This window comes from Astatotilapia calliptera, chromosome 20, assembly GCF_964374335.1.
Source record: "Astatotilapia calliptera chromosome 20, fAstCal68.1, whole genome shotgun sequence".
Classification (NCBI taxonomy): domain Eukaryota; kingdom Metazoa; phylum Chordata; class Actinopteri; order Cichliformes; family Cichlidae; genus Astatotilapia; species Astatotilapia calliptera.
In genome coordinates, this window is record NC_137441.1 from 2,253,331 (window position 1) to 2,260,129 (window position 6,799).

Below are 6,799 nucleotides of genomic sequence, written 5' to 3' on the forward strand. Positions count from 1 at the left end.
CAGGAAAACTGCTCACGGAAACGCTGCACACTCCAGTTATCACAGTTATCATAGCTCTGTTTCCCTCTCTTTGAGTAGTCCTCAGACAGCTCTCGATCTGATAATGTGTAGCTTGCTCATCAGCTCAGAAGAGACCGCAACGCAACCTCACACAGTGGTTGTGTGCTTTGCCCACAGTGGCAAAGACTTGCACTTTCATATTCAATTCAGCTTCTCCATCATGTACTTTTAGATGTTTCATACAGGGTTCAGCATATTAGTTGTTTTCACAGGTGTGCTCTATATCTCAACAATGGCTCATAATAAGACGACAGTCTTTCACACAGGTCAAGTGCCTCTATGCACATCATTAGTTTAAATATTTGCCTATATCACTTCACCTCATATGTCATTGTACTGAATTTGAGCAACCACAAGCTTAATGCAGATTACTTTTAGCAATTATCCACCTCAATTAAATCTATGGTCTGGCACACAGGCTGTTGTCGAACAGGGCAAGCTAAAGAATAAACATTTTGTGTCAGCAAGGGGTGGGGGAAAGCCATTCACCAGAGCATATCTTAAGTGCTGCTGATGTGGGCTGGCCTTCTCCACACGCTCTTCACAACAACAGCTGCTGACGTCACAGACCACGTGTTCTGCTCCGCACACACTCACACAACAACAACAACAACGACGACGGCAACAACGACAACAACACAAAATAGGCCTATCGTCCAGCATAGTCTGGACCCCGCGGAACTTCTCAACGTCCCACAAAGTGGCGGAGAACTCACCTCTCGCTGCACAAAGTAGCGAGGAACCTCTCGCTGCACAAAGTGGCGGAGAACTCACCTCTCGCTGCACAAAGTAGCGAGGAACCTCTCGCTGCACAAAGTAGCAAGGAACCTCTTGCTCCACAAAGTAGCGAACTTCTCAACGCCCCACAAAGTGGCGGAGAACTCACCTCTCGCTGCACAAAGTAGCGAGGAACCTCTCGCTGCACAAAGTAGCAAGGAACCTCTCGCTCCACAAAGTGGCGGAGAACTCACCTCTCGCTGCACAAAGTAGCGAGGAACCTCTTGCTCCACAAAGTAGCAAGGAACCTCTTTCTCCACAAAGTAGCGAACTTCTCAACGCCCCACAAAGTGGCGGAGAACTCACCTCTCGCTGCACAAAGTAGCGAGGAACCTCTCGCTGCACAAAGTGGCGGAGAACTCACCTCTCGCTGCACAAAGTAGCGAGGAACCTCTTGCTCCACAAAGTAGCAAGGAACCTCTTTCTCCACAAAGTAGCGAACTTCTCAACGCCCCACAAAGTGGCGGAGACTGCACAACCACACGGTTATAGAGTCGGGCTCTTTAAACTTACTCGGCGTTGCTTAGCGTGTAATATCAGCCTCGGATCCCGCCGATCGTCATTCATCGAGGAGAAAAGACAGACAGCTAATCCACAGGAACTTCCTGGCTGACGTCAGTCTGTCAACGTGTCCCTCCTCCCCTCGGTGAATGTCGATTCCAGGGAGCCGGCTCTCGAAGGACCAATTAATGATAGGTTTGTAGCCTGAACCTATTCGCTGGAACGTTGAAGACAATACAAATACACAACAAAGCAAGACACGAAGTAGGCAAAGTTCTTCAGGTTTCTTGTGCACGGGAGAGACCGGACAAACGCCGTTCCTTCGCTTGACCCCAGTTGCTCTCGTCCGTTCTCCCGTAACACTGCTCTTTTATTGAGGTTACATGAATATGCATAAGTTCATTAACATACACTGAACAAAAATATAAACGCAACACTTTTGTTTTTGCTCCCATTCCCCATGGGGTGGACATAGAGACCTAAAATTCATTCCAGATACACAATATAACCATCCCTCCCAAACAGTGGTCACAAATCAGTCCAAATGTGTGGTAGTGGGCACATCTGCTATATTGAGATAATCCATCCCACCTCACAGGTGTGCCACATCAGGATGCTGATCTGACATCATGAGTAGTGCACAGGTGTACCTCAGACTGCCCACAACAAAAGGCCACCCTGGAATGTGCAGTTTTGTCTCACAGCAAAATGCCACAGATGCCACAAGCAATGAGGGAGCGTGCAATTGGCATGCTGACAGCAGGAATGTCAACCAGATCTGTCGCCCGTGCATTGAATGTTCATTTCTCAACCATAAGCCGTCTCCACAGGCGTTTCAGAGAATATGGCAGCACATCCAACCGGCCTCACAACCGCAGACCTCGTGTAACCACACCAGCCCAGGACCTCCACATCCAGCAGGTTCACCTCCAAGATCGTCTGAGACCAGCCACCCAGACAGCTGCTGGAACAATTGGTTTGCACAACCAAACAATTTCTGCACAAACTGTCAGAAACCGTCTCAGGGACGCTCAACTGCATGCCCGTCGTCCTCATCGGGGTCTTGACCTGACTCCAGCTCGTCGCCGTAACAGACTTGTGTGGGCAAATGCTCACATTCGATGGCGTCTGGCACGTTGGAGAGGTGTGCGCTTCACGGATGAATCATGGTTCACATTGTTCAGGGCAGATGGCAGCTGAGAATGTCCCAGTTCTTGCATGGCCAGCATACTCACCGGACATGTCACCCATTGAGCATGTTCGGGATGTGCTTGACCGGCGTATACGACAGCGTGTACCAGTTCCCACGAATATCCAACAACCTCGCACAGCCATTGAAGTGGAGTGGACCAACATTCCACAGGCCACAACTGACAATCTGATAGACTCCATGCGACGATGTGTTGCACTGCATGAGGCAAATGGTGGTCACACCAGATACTGACCGGTTCTGGGTCCCCAGACCCCCAATAGCGCAAAAAACTGCACATTCCAGGGTGGCCTTTTGTTGTGGGCAGTCTGAGGTACACCTGTGCACTACTCATGATGTCAGATCAGCATCCTGATGTGGCACACCTGTGAGGTGGGATGGATTATCTCAATATAGCAGATGTTCCCACTACCACACATTTGGACTGATTTGTGACCACTGTTTGGGAGGGATGGTTATATTGTGTATCTGGAATGAATTTTAGGTCTCTACGTCCATCCCATGGGGAATGGGAGCAAAAACAAAAGTGTTGCGTTTATATTTTTGTTCAGTGTAACAAACAAAACTCCCTAATGGTCCCTACGCTTTCCTACACAAAATGAAAACCAAACAAAAGACAATTCTCTTACCTAACTTTCTACATGAAAAACAGGAGAAAACTTACCGTAATTGTCGGGCTATAAGCCGCTACTTTTTGCACAAGCTTTGAACCCTGCGGCTTTTAGTCAGGTGCGGCTTTTCTATAGATTGTCCATGATTTTTGTGATATCGTAAGACGATTTGTTTTGTTTGTTCCGCTGTTGTACGGCACTACGTTGCCTGGCGGAAGGATCGGGGTTCAAGAGTGGTATGTTGGTCACATGTCCATCCGCCAGGCAACATAGTGCCGTACAAGTAGCGCGAAAAACAAACTTCAAAGTAGCGCTACGTGTTCAGCGGGAGTCGTGGATGACGAGCGGCGATAAACTTGCGAAAAGCAAGTTGTGCCCAACTCTACCGGTGGATTCTGACAGCGTGGAAAAGTGTGCAAACATCCACGATCACCAACGGATTTCGAAGGGCTGGACTGCTGCATGATGAAGAGGAGGACACCGCCACGGCCCTTCAGAGGGTGTTCGACTCCGACACTGACAATGACAATGAGGATTATCTTTGGTTTTGAAAGTGACAACGAAGGAAAGAAGCTGAGAGTGGATGACGAAGCCATCCTGAGCCTGTTCGTTTCCGACACTGGAGAAGAGGACTTTGGTGGTTTTAGTGCGCAGGAAGATGGTGGTGAATGACTGACTTTTCTTCTTGTTAAAGCCGTGTCACTGCACCTGAGCCTAAAAGGTAGTCCGAATCTATTTTTCTGGTGTGCTGTAGGTTACTGTTATGTACTACATTTGTTACTCATTTATGAAGCACAGCACATGTGCAAATATGTACCCATAACTTGATTTTCAAAATATTAATAAAAGGGGTGTGTCTCCAAACAGCCATCTCTTTCCTGACAATTCGCTTTGTGCATATTCTCTTACATATGATAAGTCAATATTGAAACACCTGCGGCTTTTGGTCAGGTGCGGCTAATGTATGTACAAAACAGGATTTTCCCCTGATTTTAGCTTGTGCGGCTAATATTCAGGTGCGCTTTGTAGTCCAGGAAATACGGTAATCAACAAAAATGGCTTCTCACGCCTACTAGGCTGCTGATGGATATTAAACTCACTGATCAGATTCCTGTAGCCAAATCCTATAATGCGGTCCCACGTGCTCTCTATGATGAAGTAAAAAGTCACATTCAGGACTTGTTAAAAAAGACTTTATCCGCTGTTGGGGGAAAACTCTGTTAAAGACCCAGGAGAAATAAAGACACAATGAGACAAAGTTACTTTCTTTATCAAACGTGTGCACGGATGAGCTGCGAACAACTCACAACGTGAACAGAGGCTTGGCACTTTTTTATAGGAAAGACAGTGAGAACAGGATAAGAAAATACAAAACAGATAAAATAAACAACTCCATATGTGGCGCTAGTCTCGTCAGCAGAGAGCTGTGAGAAAGCTGTGAGAGATAAAACAATCTAAAACAATATGTCCCAAAACAGTGTCTTTGCTGAGAAAGTCTAAAAGGATAATTCTAAACTAATCTAACCATAGACAAAGGGCATCTTTGTACATTTAAAAGAAGGTAAAGAAACACAGAATAATTTTTCCTGTAACATCCGCAAATCAACCTCACCATATGCCTCTCCAATAGTGTGTGTGAGGAGGCGGGATGGAGGCCTGAGACTGTGTGTCGATTATAGGGGCCTCAATAAAAAGACCATTCCAGACAGACACCCTATTCCACGAATACAGGAAATCCTTGATGGACTTGGCGGTAATACGTGGTTTAGTGTGCTTGACCAAGGCAAAGCGTACTATCAAGGTGAAATCAGCGAAGACTTGAAAATATATACCACCTTCACAACACCCTGGGGGCTGTATGAATGGAATAGAATTCCATTTGGACTCACCAATGCGCCTTCAGCTTTCCAATGTAGTATGGAGGAAAGTTTAGAAGGCTTGAGGGACAAAATATGCACTCCATATTTAGATGATGTTTTAGTGTACAGTCAAACATTTGAGCAGCATATTGAAGATTTGAGATCAGTTCTCAAACGTCAGCAGGCTTGGGGCGTAAAACTAAGACCTGATAAATGTGACTTGTTTAAAAATGAGGACGGTTACAAAATGGATGAAAAAGAGGTACAAGCAGGACGAGCTTTGAAGGACAACCCACCGACAAACATTAAAGAGCTGAGAAAGCTTTTAGGATACTACCGAAGCTATGCACAAGATTTTTCAAGACATGCAATGTGACTATATGATTTACTCTCAGTTGACCAAACACCAGCGCGGTCAGCCAAGGCGGGGCATGCTGCACCCACCCAAAAAAATCATATGGAGTGACAGCCACCCAAAAAGCACTAGACTATTTGGTGGATGTTTTGACTAATCCACCCGTGATGGCTTATCCTAAGTTTGAGGAACCCTTCATTCTGCACATCGATGCATCAGAAGAAGGCCCTGGTGCAGTTTTGTACCAGAGGCAGGACAGTAAATTAAGAGTAATTGGATATGGATCAAGAACATTAACACAAGCTGAGAAGAACTACAGGTGGCACTCAGGGAAACTGGAGTTTTTGGCACTAAAATGGGCGGCGACTGAGCGCTTTAGAGACTATTTGTTATATGTTTCCTCAGTGACAGTATACAGTGACAACAACCCTTTAACCCAGGGGTGGGCAATCTCAGTCCACGAGGGCCGGTGTCCCTGCAGGTTTTAGATGTGTCCTCGAACCAACACAGCTGATTTAAATGGCTAAATTAGCTCAACATGTCCTGAAGTTCTCCAGAGGCCTGGTAACGAACTAATCATGTGATTCAGGTGTGTTGACCCAAGGTGAGATCTAAAACCCGCAGGGACACCGGCCCTCGTGGACTGAGATTGCCCACCCCTGCTTTAACCTATGTTTTAGGCACAGGTAAACTGAATGCGACAGGACACAGATGGGTTTCCGAGCTGGCTGATTTTAACATAACACTGAAATACAGACCTGGAAAAAGTAACGTGGATGCAGACTTTTTGTCCAGAACACCTTCTAGTATGAACTCATACATGTCAGAATGTACTGAGCTGTGTTCGCCTGAAGTGTTAAGCGCAGTACTGAATGCCATTGAAACACAGGAAGAACAACAACTGGATTGGATATCAGCTATAACGTGCAATCCAGAAGTAAATAAAATACTTAGAGAAACTCAGCCAGATGTGAGAATCACAACACAGGAGCTATTACAAGCTCAAAAGCAGGACTCTGGCGTAGCTTATGTTCTCAACTTAAAGAGCACAGGTGCAAGCTTTGACAAAACATCAGCGACCAAATATCCTAAAGTAAAACAGCTACTACATGAGTGGAAAAAGCTGTTTATTTCAGATGATGGGTTGCTGATACGAAAGACTGTGACTTATACTCAGATTGTGATTCCAGAATCGAACAAAGAACTGGTGTACAAACACCTTCACTGCGAAATGGGTCACTTGGAGGTGGACCGTGTGATGAATTTGGCAAGGAGTAGGTTTTATTGGCTGAATATGTACAAAGATATTGAGTTTTTCATCACACGTGTGCAAATGTAATATTCAGAAAAAACCTACAGTTCAGCGTAGCGCCTCCATGTGTCACATGCCGGCTACTGCACCCTTTGAAATGGTTTCAATAGACTA